General features: G+C 43.6%; 1 protein-coding gene across 7 annotated transcripts in view; it reads left to right on the forward strand.

Moving 5' to 3' along the window:
* The first annotated feature begins 489 nt into the window (after nucleotides 1-489).
* LOC136876309 (putative helicase mov-10-B.1) overlaps nucleotides 490-14,562 on the forward strand; it is a 481,476-nt gene continuing 467,403 nt past the window's right edge. For 2 of the 7 annotated variants that reach the window (XR_011018462.1, XM_068228369.1), the window contains exon 1: nucleotides 12,567-12,724. The gene's annotated coding sequence lies outside the window, so the exon portion shown is untranslated. Of the gene's footprint in view, nucleotides 508-12,524; nucleotides 12,828-14,562 lie in introns of those variants that run through there. The other 5 variants (XM_068228374.1, XM_068228371.1, XM_068228373.1 and 2 more) reach the window with 5 other exon arrangements.

Here is a 14,562-nt window from a genome sequence, read left to right on the forward strand (position 1 = left end):
TATAACGTTTTATTATATTTTCCTACATGATTCGTTGTATTATACGTTAACACTATAGTGTAAGAATAACTACCCAATAAAAGTGTGAAAAATCAGAGTGACCGAATATTTATGGGAGTATCTGTATATGTCTTACCCACCCAACCTCTTTGACGTTTTATTCTAGCGCAACCTACCTCGTTGCTTTCAACCTCTTTGCTCGGGACGTTTTTCTGCCATTAAATTAGCTCGTTGAACGCGCAGTTGTCCATGGTGTGTTGTGAGTGAGTTAGTGCGAGGTATTGAGAGTGTATCAGAGAGAAGCATCGGTTAACTGTGTTTGTACACGCGCTGGCTAACTGGCACACATCTACACTAATGAAGGATATGCAGACATGGTGTATGTTTACGGCTTATGCGATGTTAGTGCTCATGCTGCTGTCGAGGAATACCTCCGGTGCTTTCCGACACATCGAATTCCTGATCATAGAGTGTTTACCAGAGTTTTCAGCACATTGCGTGAAACAGGTATTCTTCCAAGTTTCCATTTTTCTTCTGAACTTTCTGTTCTACAACCTGTGCAGGAACAGCAACACGTTGTTGAAATGGTGCAGCGCAGTCCTACTACCAGCACACAGTGACTATCTGCACGTATCAATGTGCCACTAACATGTGTATGGCGAACATTACATGCGGAAAATTTGCACTCACTTCAAAACGTCAAAGAGGTTGAGTGGGTGAGGCACACACGTGCGCGGCAGTAGCCCAAAAAAACCAACAACGACAATAATAATAATAATAATAATAATAATAATAATAATAATAATAATAATAATAATAATAATAATAATAATAATGTTTTTCCGTCTCACTAACTACTTTTAACAGTTTTCGGAGACGCCGAGGTGCCGGAATTTTGTCCCTCAGGACACGAGGCTAACGCATTTGTGTACCTTCAAATTCTACCGGACGGAGTCAAGATCGAACCTGGCAAGTTGGGGTCAGAAGGCCAGCAGCGCCTCAACCGTCTGAGCCACTCAGCCCAACTATAAATGTGCATTAAACATGTTCTATCTATAATAGGAAAGGAATAGAGTATATGTTCATGTGAAATTTTTTGCTTCAAATGATCGTTCCTGTCATATCCCTGAATATTGAGCATTCCCCTTGGGACACTCTGTATAATGCACATCTTTATCAGAAAGATAATCTCTTGCACTGTCTGTTCGGTCATCAGCCCAGAGGTTGGTTGGATACTCAAATAGCACCACCAACCGATGGCGGCGCCAAAACGAGGCATACTACATAAACATTATTATAAATACCATAGTTTTATGCTAACAAGTTTCCTCATGCTTGCCGCTAGAGGGGCAGTGTAGAGCTGGGAACGGAGCTGTTGCTCCTATGATTGCAATCGGTAGTGCGAGTGCAGCGCTCCCTCCGGTATTCTCCGGTAGTCAACTGTTGCTTGGAAACCAATCGGAGGTTTCGGAGGGCGAGCGGAGGACGGAGCAACAGTACTGAATGTGTGCTCGCTTGCACTTCCAGTAGTGGAGCGCAACATATGTGGTAGCGACGTAGTAAATACTGCTTTATAAGTATGAAGAAGGCGAATATATGAAATATATACATTCGCATTTATCGTTAACGTTTAATTATATATATATATATTTCCGATAAAAGCCCATGCAAATAGAATAGACCTTTTTCATTATATTACCTTTGAAGTGTAATATATATGATAGACTATAAGAGCTCTCGTACGTCCCCGCGGTATTGGGGCCAACACGCCCGCCTATCGCGCGGCGGCCCTGGGTTCGATTCCGGGCCGCTGTTTTTTTAATTGTAGTGAATACTATTCCAGTCCTGCGGACTGGGTGTTTGTGACGTCCTTAATCTTCCTTTCCTCACACACAACATTCCACAGTACCGCCATTCCAATTACACGCAGGTTCATACAATATGGTGCCTGTAGGGGCAAAAGATCCGCATGGGTCGACGCCCCGAACAAATAGCATTTGGAAGAAAATAACCAGTGTTGAAAAACAACGCGAGAAGCGGGACTCGATTCAGTAAACCAGCGCTTTCGAAGCTTGAACGCTAACCACTCGCCCACCGCCGTTTCGTGCTCGTGAACCCAAAACACCGGTACATATTCGACGCGAAAGGTTATCTTGCGATTTTCTCGAGAACGTGATCCGAACGTCATGGTCTCCCCTTTTAAGTGTATTGTAGGCCTACCTGTATTCAGTCTGTGCGTATTAAATTTGCGTCTATATTTCCTCTGTTTGTTGTGTTGTATAGGTAATGCTAAGTATATTAGAAAATAATTGTGGTATTGGTTTGATATTTAATCCCGTTTTTAGATGTTATTCGTGTTTTAGAATATTTAAAGGCATTTAATAAATTTGTACAGAAATTTGTACCACAAATGCCACGAAGGCCGTCTGATGCATGACATTTCTTTGAAATTACCGATGATAAACATTAGCAAAATGCACAATTTGCGGCCGCAATTACGCGACGGGTGGTAGTCGGCTTCAGCAGAAGAAAACAACATTGCTGTATTAAGCGAAACAGTTATGTTGTGAGAAAAGGGCATTGAGTATACGGGTGAAATACCTTTACGTTGTCATGCCGCTACAGTACATTCAATCGGTAGTTTACTCGATATAACCAGATGATGACGTCACAACAACTGCACCGCTCCGTCCCAGCCACTAGCCAGCGCTCTACCGTCTGAACTACTCAGCCCGGTACAGCATATAAACAATTCCAATCACTTCATTCTCTTCAGTAATAAATGATCTTTCTTTCTTTCTTAATCTGCTTACCCTCCAGGGTTGGTTTTTCCCTCGGACTCATCGAGGGATCCCACCTCTACCGCCTCAAGGGCAGTGTCCTGGAGCTTCAGACTCTGGGTCGTGGGATACAACTGGGGAGGATGACCAGTACCTCGCCAGGCGGCCTCACCTGCTATGCTGAACAGGGGCCTTACGGGGGGATGGGAAGATCGGAAGGGATAGACAAGGAAGAGGGAAGGAAGCGGCCGTGGCCTTAACTTAGGTATCATCCTGGCATTTGCCTGGAGGCGAACTGGGAATCCACGTCCAGGATGGCTGAGGTGGGAATCGAACCCACCTCTACTCAGTTGACCTCCCGAGGCTGAGCGGACCCCGTTCCAGCCCTCGTACCAATTTTCACATTTCGTGGCAGACCCGGGAATCGAACCCGGGCCTCCAGGGGGTGGCAGCTAATCACACTAACCACTACACCACAGAGGCGGACGCAAACTGAATTTCAACAGATCAAAATCTGTTATTCACAGCGTAACAAAATAATGAGGCAATCTTGAAACGATTGCAGCATTTAAATGACAAACGTAGAAAGACACATGCATCTGTGGAATTGATACTGAAGCCTAAATTGTAATTCCACCCAAGATCACCATTACTACATTGTTCACATTAAAGTATTTGAATTTTCCGCCAGTGAATTCAATCGGAGGACTATCGGAGGTCTCCAGAGGAAGAGCGAAAACAATTGCTCCGCTCCGCTCCTACCGTTCTCAGCTCTAGGCAGTCTGTCTTCGTCTTAGCTATGTCATGTTCCACAGTTTCATCTGAGATTGCATCGGTTCGTCATTGGACGTAGAGCTGGGAACGGATCAGTTGCTCCTATGATTGCAATCGGTAGTGCGAGTGCAGCGCTCCCTCCTGTATTCTTTGGTAGTAAACTGATGCTTGGAAACCAATCGGTGGTTCGGTCGGCGAGCGGAGGGCGAGCGGAGGACGGAGGAACAGTATTGAATGCGTGCTTCCTTGCCGTTCCATCCGTGGTGCGCAACGGATGTGGTAGCGACATGGTAAATACTGCTTTATACGTATGACGAAGGCGAATATATGAAATACATACATTCTCATTTATCGTTCGTGTTTCATTTGTCGATTACTTTTGTAACAATTTGATTTACGTCATGCCGTCTTATGGCGACGATATGATAGGAACGATTAAGGAGGGCAATTTCTAGACGTGAAAATGGAAAACGACGTAAAACCATCTTCAGGGCTGCCGACAGTGGGGTCCGAACCCACTTTCAACCGGGAGATAGTGGGTTCGAATCCCACTGTCGGCAGCCCTGAAGTTGGTTTTCCGTGCTTTCCCATTTTCACACCAGGCATATGCTGGGGATGTACCTTAGTTAAGGCCACGGGCGCTTCCTTCCAATTCCCAGACCTTCCCTATCCCATCGTCGCCATAAGATCTATCTGTGTCGGTGTGACGTAAAACAAAACAGAAAAGTATCCCCGACCGAAAGTCTCACGCTCCAGGACACTGTCCTTGAGGCGGTATAGGTGGAATCCTCTCTGCGAACGAGGGAACACCCAACCCTGGAGGGTAAATTGATAGAAACATTATTATTATTATTATTATTATTATTATTATTATTATTATTATTATTATTATTATTATTATTATTGTACTCCCATATCCACTTCTGTGGTTTTCTGCGACGTTAAGGTGCCGGTATTTTGTCCCACAGGAGTTCTTTCATGTGCCGGTACACCTGCCGACATGCGACTCTCGTATGTCAGCATCTTCAAGTACCGCCGAGCAAAGTCGGAATTGAAACCGCAGACTTGAGCTCAGAACGCCAGAGCTCTACCGTCTGAACTACTCAGCCCGGTACAGCATATAACCAATACCAATCAGTTCGTACTCTTCATTAAAAAATGAAATGGCGTATGGCTTTTAGTACCGGGAGTGTCCGAGGACAAGTTCGGCTCACCAGATGCAGGTCTTTTGATTTGACACCCTTGGGCGACCTAGCGTCATGATGAGGATGAAATGATTATGAAGACGACACATACAGCCAGCGCCAGTACCAGCGAAATTAACCAATTAAAATTAAAATTAAAATTCCCGATCCTGCTGGGAATCGAACCTGGGACCCCTGGGACCAAAGGCCAGCACGATAACCATTTAGTCATGGAGCCGGACGTACTCTTCCGTCATAAATGAGCTACACGTATAACACAATGTAAGAATATCGTATATAATACATGTTTACATGCACTGGAATATACTTATTGCTTAAACTGTTTTACTATTAATAATATTGTAAATGCATTTGCAATGGTATTATATGTGCCAATATTCAATCTACAGTATTCTATCCACCTGCACCTATTGCAAACTGAATGTCAGCAGATCAAAATCTGTTGTTCATAGCGTAACAAATAATGCGGCTATCTTGAAACGACTACAGCATTTGAATGACAAACGTGGGGGAACACATGCATCTGTGGAATTAGTAATGAAATTTAAATTGTAATTCCTCCTAAGATCACCGTTACAACATTGCCCACATTAAAGCATTTGAATTTTCCGCCCGTGAATTCAATCGGAGGACTACCGGAGGTCTCCGGAGGACGAGCGAAAACAACTGCTCCGCTCCGCTCCTACCGTTCCCAGCTCTAGGGCAGTGTTGCTTCAGCTGTCAGCCAAATGGATGAACTTTCCTCCTATTATAGCTTCGCGACTGCTGTGCTAGAATATGCAGCTATTTAGAGAAAGCTGTATGGCCTTGGGAAATAAGGACCGTAGTTTCCTGTTTGCTTTCACATGTACAGCAGTATCAATCAACAGGGCTAAAACTTGTTAGGTAACACTGGAAGGTCATATCAGTCAACCAACCAAGTTGCTGCCCAATGGTGAACATACAGCGTTTCAAAAGAAATTGACTAAGAGAGGCCAAATAAAATAGATGACTGAGAAAATGGACGGAATGAAAACATTTTACTACTAGGGTAGTTGTAGTTGTAGTAGTAGTAGGAGGAGGAGGAGGAGGAGGAGGAGGAGCACAATGACTGTTTCAGGCACACTAATCGGTCTCGTATTGAGCGTGCCCCCCCCCCCCCATGGCACTACAGCCCTTGAAGGGCTCTGGCCTACCAAGCGACCGCTGCTCAGCCCGCAGGCCTGCAGATTACGAGGTGTCGTGTGGTCAGCACGACGAATCCTCCCGGCCGTTATTCTTGGCTTTCTACACCGGGGCCGCTATCTCACCGTCAAATACAGTAGCTCCTCAATTGTTATCATGTAGGCTGAGTGGATCTCGAACCAGCCCTCAGATCCAGGTAAACATCCCTAACCTGGCTGGGAATCGAACCGGCGGCATCCGGGTAAGAAGCAGGCACGCTACCCCTACACCAGGGGGCCGGAGCGTGCCATGTATGTTACGTATTTTTGTGTCGTTCAGCAATAGTATAGTCCGCACATTATCGCCATGACGCATTATTCTTGTGCAACTTGAACATCCCTTAACTGAGCGTAGTTGCAAACTCTTGCTTTCTTCCACGCCTCTTACCTTCAATCATTTAAAACTGTATCTAGTTATCGTCACCCTGGTCTGCTTCTGTTTCTCTTACTCTCAATAGCCAAGGCCATCATTATGCTAGGTAAGCTATCCTCCTCCATACGCCTAACGTGACCCCACCACCAAAGCCAGTTTATGCGTACAGCTTCATCCATCGAGTTCATTCCCAACTTAGCCTTTATCTCCTCATTCCGAGTACCCTCCTGCCATTGGTCTCACCTGTTTGTACCAGCAATCATTCTCGCTACTTTCATGTCTGTTACTTCTAACTTATGAATAGGATATCCTGACTCCACCTAGCTTTCGCTCCCGTAAAGCAAAGTTGGTCGGAAAACAGGCTGACTTCCTTCTTACAGAATATTGTTGATCGCAACTTCGAGCTTACTGCACCTTGATTCAATCTCACTTACTATATTACCATCCTGGGAGAACACACATCCGAAATACTTGAAATTATCTACTTCCAGCTTTGTATCACCAATCTGACATGCAATTCTGTTGAATTCCTTACCTAAAACCAAACCAAACCCCATGACGCTACAGCCCTTGAAGGGCCTTGGCCTACCAAGCGACCGCTGCTCAGCCCGACGGCCTGCAGATTACGAGGTGTCGTGTGGTCAGCACGACGAATCCTCTCGGCTGTTATTCTTGGCTTTCTAGACCGGAAATTCCTTACCTACTGACATCAATTTAGTCTTTGAAAGGTAAATTTTCAAACCATACTCATTGCACCTATTTTCAAGTTGCAAGATATTAGACTGCAGGCTTTCGGCACAATCTGCCATTAAGACCAAGTCGTCAGCATAGGCCGGACTGCTTGCTAAATTTCCACCTAACTGAATCCCTCCCTGCCACTTTATACTTTTCAGCAGATGATCCATGTAAATAAAGTGAAAGATTATAGCCTTGTCTAATCCCTGTAAGTGCCCAGATCCAAGAACTCAATTCTACCATCAATTCTCAATGCAGCCCAATTGTCAGCATAAATGACTGATTGTTTTTAATAATCTACCCTTGATCCCACAGTCTCCCAGTATGGTGAACATCTTTTCCCTTTTTATCCTGTCATATGCTTTCTCTAGATCCACGAAACATAAACACAAATGTCTATTCCTCTCGTAGCATTTTTCAATTACCTGGTGCATACCGGTACTAAAAATCTGATCCTGACAGCCCCTCTGTGGTCTGAAACCACACTGACCGAGCTCGATAGCTGCAGTCGCTTAAGTGCGGCCAGTATCCAGTAATCGGGAGATAGTGGGTTCGAGCCCCACTGTCGGCAGCCCTGGAGATGGTTTTTCGTGGTTTCCCATTTTCACTCCAGGCAAATACCGGGGCTGTACCTTAATTAAGGCCACGGCCGCTTCCTTCCCACTCCTAGCCCTTCCCTGTCCCATCGTCGCCATAAGACCTATCTGTGCCGATGCGACGTAAAGCTAGTAGCAAAAAAGAAAAAAAAAGAAAAAAAACCACACACACACACTGGTTTTCATCCAACTTCCTCTCAACCACTGATCGCACCCTGCCTTCCATTCCAAGATGCGAGTGAATACTTTGCCTGGTATACTAATCAATGAGATACGTCGATAGTTGTTGCAATCCTTCTTGTTTCCTTGCTTATAGATAGGTGCAATTACTGCTTTTGTCCAATCTGGAGGTACCTTACCAACACTCCATGCTAATCTTATTATTCTATGATGCCATTTCATCCCTGCCTTCCAACTGTACACCATTTCAGGTTAATTTCATCTATTCCTACTGCTTTACGACAGTTCCTCAAGCATAATTTTACCAACATCATTTTCCTCCTCCCCATGAGCTTGATTGTTCGCAACACTACCAGGGAGATTTCTTTTTACGTTGAGAAGATTTTCAAAATATTCCCTCCACCTGTCTAGTGATTCCCGGGGATCTATTCGTTCCTGGTTATTACCAAAATCTTCGTACGGCTCCATGGCTAAATGGTTAGCGTGCTGGCCTTTGGCCACAGGGATCCCGGGTTCGATTCCCGGCAGGGTCGGGAATTTTAACCTTCATTGGTTAATTTCCCTGGCACGGGGACTGGGTGTATGTGTCGTCTTCATCATTTCATCCTCATCACGACGCGCAGGTCACCTACGGGTGTCAAATCAAGAGACCTGCATCTGGCGAGCCGAACTAGTCTTCGGACACTCCCGGCACTAAAAGCCATACGCCATTTTTTTTTTTACCAAAATCTTCCACGACTTCTTTTTGGATTCAACAACTTCAAGTACTTCGAAAGCCAATGCTGCTACAGTCTGACAGGGCTGAATTGATTGTGAAGGCAGTGACTTATCTACACAATTTCTTAAGACGAAGCCCTGACTCAGTCAATCTTTACTATACACCTGGGACACTTAGATAATGAAACAGACGGACAATTAAAGGAGGGAAACTGGAGAGCCGACATTGATAACATGACGTCATTACTTCATATCAAAATGTGCCGCGTAGATCAAGCTTATCGGCGAAACGAGTTAGCACATTTTTTCCAACATGAGGAACAGATTCCATGGCAAGATAATTACGCGTGAATATTTTCGTGAAATTCACATGCTTTAGGATATGAACAGTTTTCTGTTACTCTACAACCTGTTGAATAGTTGAAACATATAGTGGACCTAGCCACAAAAATGTAGATGTACATGTTCAAGTGTGCAGTGAAGAAACAACCATTAAATATACACGGCGATCCATATTAGCCTCGACCATTTTGATCACTGATAACAACTGACCCGAAAAAATGAACACAGATGCAATCAATTATGAACTTACATAGTGTTATCAAGAACATAACGTAATTACAAAGTCTTTTATAAGAAACCTTTTTGAAAAATTGTTTTTATGTGTGTTGAAGAATCAAAAACAGCAAAATAAATGTGTTACTAGTTTCACTTTTAATTTTTAACTCTTCATTCATTAAGTGTTTACTTTGCAGTAAAAATGTACTTAAAGTGCTTAAACCATCTCGCGGCTTGTCTTTGTCCCATAGGAACTGCAGACGCTTAAAAGCAAAATCGTTCATGTTGCGGGCTAAGGTTGCGCGACGAGGTTACGCAGTAGCGTCCAGACAGGAGCGCGACGCGGTTACGTTACGATGTTCTGTTACAAGTCTGGACGCGCCTTAACGCGTAACCTACCAGCGTTCCGTCAGTTGAGCTAGTTCAGCTTTCAAACCTGGAGATAGCTGCAGCAGCCTATTTTTCGAGACGGAAACGCAGGCGTTGGCGGCAAACTCAGTTATATACACGTAGAACTACACATGTTGAAATGCCTGGGATGGAGCTTGCCATAGAATTTTCTTACCTCTGCACGTTTCAATAAAATGCAGTGTGTTCTGCTCGGTCCACTCCATGTTTACTAATCAAGTTGACAGAGGCGAATGCGTGTTGCGCGCCGAGGTTTTGTGCATTCTTCCTCTTTGGTTCTGTGTACGTCAAAGCTTGCTGTAACTTCCACGCACGCAGCTCTTTGATGTGACGCGGAAAAACCGACAAGCAGTGGAACGCAGCGAACCTCTTTCCGTATAGTTCATGTTGCAGGCCAAGGTTACGCGACTAATTGAAAGTTACACAGTACCGTCCAGACCGGTGCGCAACGTCTCCCTGTGGGTGGGGGCCGTAGAATAACACCCACAGTATCCCCTGCCTGTCGTAAGAGGTGACTGAAAGGGGTCCCAGAGTCTCTGAACTTTGGAGCGCGGGTTGGTGACTACGGGGCCCTTAGCTAAGTCTTGGTATTGCTTCCACTTACTTGTGCCAGGCTCCTCACTTTCATCTACCTTCCTTGGTCAAATCTTGTTCTTTTCCGACCTCGACGCTATTAGGTTTCCGAGCGCTAGGGAGTCTTTCATTTTCACGCCCTTCGTGGCTCTTGTCTGTCTTTGGCCGATACCGTCATTTTTCGATGTGTTGATTCCCTTCTATTTTTTCTCTTTGAATAGTGTTATATAGAGGTGGTTGCCTAGTTGTACTTCTTCTTAAAACAATAATCACCACCACCACCAGGAACGCAACGCGGTTACGTTACGAGTTTCTGTTTCTGGCCTGTACGCTCCTTAAGCTAAATAACATGAATTATACAGGGATTCAGTCCCTTGATGAACGCTTTCTGCTTTTCCGACAATTCAGCCTCTCACTTACAGTCTTGTTAGGGAGTGCAACATTTTCTCAACTTGTTTTCCCTTCGAAGTTTGGGCACATTAGATCTTCAGTTGCCTGAACGCCAGTTAAGTAGGCCTAACCGTCCTCAGCCGAGCAAGTGGCAATGCGATTAGCGGCGCGCAGCTGTGAACTTGCATTCGGGAGATAGTGGGTTCGACCCCCACCCATCTGTGTCGGTGAGACGTAAAGTAAATCGTAAAAACAAAATAACAATAATAACTGTCATCACTACCAGACTTCCAGAGTTCCTTTAACCTGTGAAGCTAGGAATAAAATAATACTTATTTTAACGACCGGTCTGAACAGATTGCGAAAAAGATGACGCAGTCCCAGGGCAAGGAGCTAAAACGAGCTGGAACGACCCGCTCCATCTACTATGACACGAGGAAGTACTTGCAAAACCTGAAGTATTTTGAATACGGCATTGTAATAATCAAGCAGGTTCAGACGGTTGAGACGCTGGCCTTCTGACTCCAACGGCAGGTTCGATCCTGGCTCAGTCCGATGGTATTTGAAGGTGCTCGTATACACCAGCCTTATGTCGGTAGATTTACGGACACGTAAAAGAACTCCTGCAGGACAACATTCCGGCACCTCGGAGTCTCCGAAAACCGCCAAAATGTAGTTAGTGGGTCGTGAAAACAGTAACTTATTATTATTATTGTAATAAGTATTAGGCCCTACATATATTTATCTTATCAAATTCTAGCACTACTTCTATTACATTTTAATGTAGATAGTATAAATGTCACTTCATTTCGATACAACTGATAAATGACACGAGCTTCTCTCTTGATAAACGCATTATCTTATCTTTCTTACAATGTTTCCCTGTTAAAAATACAATAGTGTCAGTAGATGTTATACGGCAGTTTTTCGGTAACTAACTACGGTACCGGTACTGTAAAAAATAAAGTTGATCTCAATGATTTAGCCTATCTTCGCCATGCAATTCCGACTATTAATTCAAAATATTAAAGTTTTGAATTATATAGGTACCTACTATTTATATGGAAACCCGCCTGACTGACTTGATTCACTTTGATTCAAGCGAATCAATCACTCAATACTGATCTGGATTTAGGACAGTCGCCCAGGTGGCAGATTCCCTATATGTTGTTTTTCTAGCCTTTTCTTAAATGATTTCAAACAAATTGGAAATTTATTGAACATCTCTCTTTGGTAAGTTATTCCAATCCCTTTCTCCCCTTCCTATAAACCAATATTTGGCCCAATTTGTCCTCTTGAATTCCAACTTTATCTTCATATTGTGATCTTTCCTACTTTTAAAAACACCAATCAAACTTATTCGTCTACTAATGTCATTCCACGCCATCTCTCCTCTGACAGCTTGGAACATACCATTTAGTCGAGCAACTCCTTTCTTCCAAGTCTTCCCAGCCCAAACTTTGCAACATTTTTGTAACGCTACTCTTTTGTCGGAAATCACCCAGAACAAATCGAGCTCCTTTTTTTTGTGTGTGTGTGTGTTGGATATTTTTCCAGCATGTAGTGAGTGTAAGTTGCAATTACAGCCAGTATGAACACAATTCGGTTGGCTACAATTTCCACTGTTCATACAAAATAACCGTGATCATTCTTAAGAATATACCACTTACGTAACCGTATCTGAGTTGCGGACCTAGGACCTAACGTGTGCATAAAATAAGTTACATCGGTGTCAGTAGTCACAATAAAAGAGAGCGATAATCCAGTTCATACAGTACAAGTGCACAAGGTAACAAGCGGTCGATATTTCCTTATGACCTTGGCTGGCTACTCAGTTGGGAGCTAAATGGTTGTGGCAGTGCGAATGGGTATTTCCGATGGATATAAAAACACTACGTTCAAGGCTGGGCCGTGTACTACCAGACAACACGCAGTTAACTTACACGCCGCTGTTAGCGCTATCAGTCGAGTCCAGACTCGGTGCAATGGCCAAACTGTGGTGATTTCCCGTTTTGTATATTGGTATTTCTGCTGTCAACTCAGCAAGTAGAAATTTCTTTGTTTGTAGATACTAGATAGCGTGTGTCGGTGAGTGGCGACAGGTAAATGGCTTGCAGTGCGTGTGTGTGTGTCAGCTTAAGTAGAACGATTTGTAGTTAGCCTACTTGAGATTGTGAATGAACAAGTTATATGAAGACTGCTATGAGCTCTTCATGTATGTAGGCGTATTTGTGTGGGTATGCTGTTTTATCATCTGCTACTTTAGACTTGTGCCTATACAACGATGTGAATTTGAACCCCATATGCCGGGAGGGAAGGCAATCAGAGTATAATAGGTATCCGCGTTTGATCATGTTTGAACTTTTTAATGCATTATGATGTTTCGTTTGAACGATAAGAATAAGCTACTGTTTCTGGTTTCAGTTTTGCGGTATAATTCGTATGGCTTTGTTGTTACTCTGTAGAGAGGGCCATGCGTTTATTTAGAATCCCATTTTATCTTAGAAGTGCACGAGTCTTGTAGGCTGTGTTTATTTTTTGTCTTTGACCAGAAGAATCATCTGCGATATGTTTTAGGGGAAGTGACTTCCGATTCGTGATAGTTTTACTTAGTATGCCTACATAATTCCAGGCCATTAGGCTTTGAAGACGTAGTTTTAGTTTAAGGAATACCTATTGTAAATTTAATATTTCCGTTGATCATTTCGCAGTTATTTATAGTGCACGGCTTTGGGGATAGATGATGAAGTAAAGTTAACCGTGATGTGTTTAGTTACCGTAACACAGGGTCTGGAGGTGTTCTGGCTTGCCATCTATAGCAAGGATGTGGATAGGTCTCCAGATTATTTGTCGGAATACCGTAGGCCTACTCGTCACACCATGAAATAAGGTTAAGTTGACGTAAGCCCTGGTAGCCTATCTCATGGGAGCTTGTGGATATAGGCCTAATGTTGTATTTTGCCTCAGCGCTGGGACATTTTTCATCTCTATAGCCTACTACGGTACCAATGTTGAAAGACTACCGGTACAGTAGGCCCGCAACAGTCTGTAATGATAGCTAATACCGTACTCACAAATGTCGCGCTGAATAGGCCTAATAGGTTGGACGATGGATCTTATTGGAATAATATTGTGGACTGACCGGCTGATTGATTTCATTGACCAAACAACGGAGTAATCAGCGCAGAAATAGTCTGGAATCGGTAGGGTTATTCATTGAACGCTACAATTTTGTCTGTATGTCTGGTCCTTTTACGCGAGTCTGTGCCATGTTTGTAACGGCAAAGATGTTTTGTATTTGAGGTATAGAAGGGTTCCTACAGTAGAATATCACAGTATGAAGCTAAAGTTGGAATTCAAGAGAACGAATTGGGACAAATATTTGTTTATAGGAAGAGGAGTTAAGGATTGCAGTAATTTACCGAAGGAGATGTTCGATAATTTTCCAAAATCTTTGCAATTATTTAAGAAAAGACTAAGTAAACAATAGCTGGGGAATCTGCCACCTTGGGCGACTGTCCTAAATGCAGATCAGTGGTGATTTAGTAGGCTGTAAGGTTACCTAATTACAGATAAATCAAAAGGATACCCGTCTAACTTATAAACAGGCGGCAGTCTTGTGATAGGTTTGCCAAGTAGACTATGAAATAAAATTCACATGTAGTAATTTTGGTGTTTCAAAGTGTCAAACTCCGCATTTGACAGCACCATTGCCACCAATGGCGTGCGGTGAACACGTTTGTTACCCAGCTGCAAAATGAATTGAACAATCGCAGCCCCACCGTATTACTATATCCAAATTGGTAGGCCTACTGTATTCACGACACTATCATGACATAAGCTACAGCAGTTTTTTAACGATATAGGCCCTACTTAAAAGTATAGTTTCACCCGGTGATGCTTCGTAATCGTACGGTCATGACTGAACAAAAGTTACCGTAGCAGGTGTTTTACTGTAGTCGAAGTTTTCAACTTCACTCGCTTACTGCGTGTGGGTAGACCTACAGTGACGACAGATGTGGGGAAAATATTCCTCTTGACGAATAACACTTAGGCCTAAGTTCACGAAAA

Source organism: Anabrus simplex, chromosome 6 (assembly GCF_040414725.1).
Source record: "Anabrus simplex isolate iqAnaSimp1 chromosome 6, ASM4041472v1, whole genome shotgun sequence".
NCBI lineage: Eukaryota > Metazoa > Arthropoda > Insecta > Orthoptera > Tettigoniidae > Anabrus > Anabrus simplex.